Source organism: Diaphorina citri, unplaced genomic scaffold (genome assembly GCF_000475195.1).
Source record: "Diaphorina citri unplaced genomic scaffold, Diaci psyllid genome assembly version 1.1 scaffold2168, whole genome shotgun sequence".
Classification (NCBI taxonomy): domain Eukaryota; kingdom Metazoa; phylum Arthropoda; class Insecta; order Hemiptera; family Psyllidae; genus Diaphorina; species Diaphorina citri.
The window spans coordinates 3726-5135 of NW_007379593.1; positions in this window are offsets into that span (position 1 = coordinate 3726).

Below are 1410 nucleotides of genomic sequence, written 5' to 3' on the forward strand. Positions count from 1 at the left end.
AGAGAGAAGGAAGATAGGATAGGAGAAAGCCAGCCGTTCCGAGAACGAACAATAGCTGTTCAGGATAAAATCCGCCCCGGGCGGGAATCGAACCCGCGGCTTAGCGGTTACAAAGCAGACGCGCTATCAACCAAGCTAACTAGCCTGGGTATTTAGTATTTACTTTATTACATTTTTTTTTTTTTTTTTTTTTTTTTTTTTTTGGTACCTGAGATCAGTGGATAGATTTTAAATTCGAATTAATCTTAAGATACAAGGCTGAAATTGAGAAATCTATTAAAATCTTATTCTTCAGCGGTCTGACGGAGGTTGATTGGGTTTAGCAGCACGTGATCTTCAGTATTTTCAGTGAAACCCCCTTCCTCGTTTACCTCACCAGGATCATATACTGTTCAGGAAATCCACTAACGAGCTTTGGCTTTTTACAGGTGTAAGCCCCACTTGGTGCACCAGTGTCTACTGGGTTCTCCACAAACTGACTTCCCCTTTAAATTGGACTAGCATTTCTTTTTCACAGTATTCATGATCAGCTGAAGAGTCGATTTTGTCCGTCACATTGGTTGGCCTTCGATCTTTTGTGATATTTATCCTTCAGACTTTCCCAGCAGTGAATTCGTATCACGGATTTCTTAACATTTTTTTTTCCTTCGGACTCAAATTCTTTTCCGTCTCTTTCGCGTCTTCTCCGGCCGTTCGTCTCTTTCCTGACCCGGATTCCGACCGTGAAACAAGTGCAATGCTCTCAGGAAATTCGTGCATTGCCCAGTTTTCTTTTATTAACATTAGGCCGGATATTTGGAGATGTGACGATTTTTGTTACACTTTCCCCTCGCGGTTGGAAGTTATTGTCACCCCACCCCGGCCGTCGGGGATTGTGCGTGCCTCGGTTTTGCGCTGTGTGACGGCCACGGTAGTTTTATCGACCTAGGACCCGGTCCAGTATTTGAAGTTCCCTCGCAGTATTTTGAAGTTCGTTGCTCGCTGATGTTCTCACGCTCCGTCGTGGACTTGAGAAATTCGCCCATGACACCAATTTAGAGATCGGCTCACTTTTGCGGTTTTGGATCCTAGCGGAGCTGATGGGGGCCCTGGACGCTTCTTATCGATGTGAGCAGGATCGTTTTTAGAGGGCGGTCTGCGATAAACTTTAGATGTAATAGGTATGCGTTCGAGTTTGGGGTCGAAGGTCTTTGATATGCTTCGGATTGTGTAGGGTACAGCGATTATTTTAGGGGTAGTCTTTGAGTACCTTCTGGTGTAAGGTACATCGATCCCCATTTCAAGTTTCAGTGTCCTCTTCTTGTTGATAACTTCTGGCTGTATGGGTTAACATCCTGTACTTGCAGTCTCACCTGGGATCGTACCGACACCAGAAGGACTATCGGCTTGGGGATTCCCTTATTGTCAGAG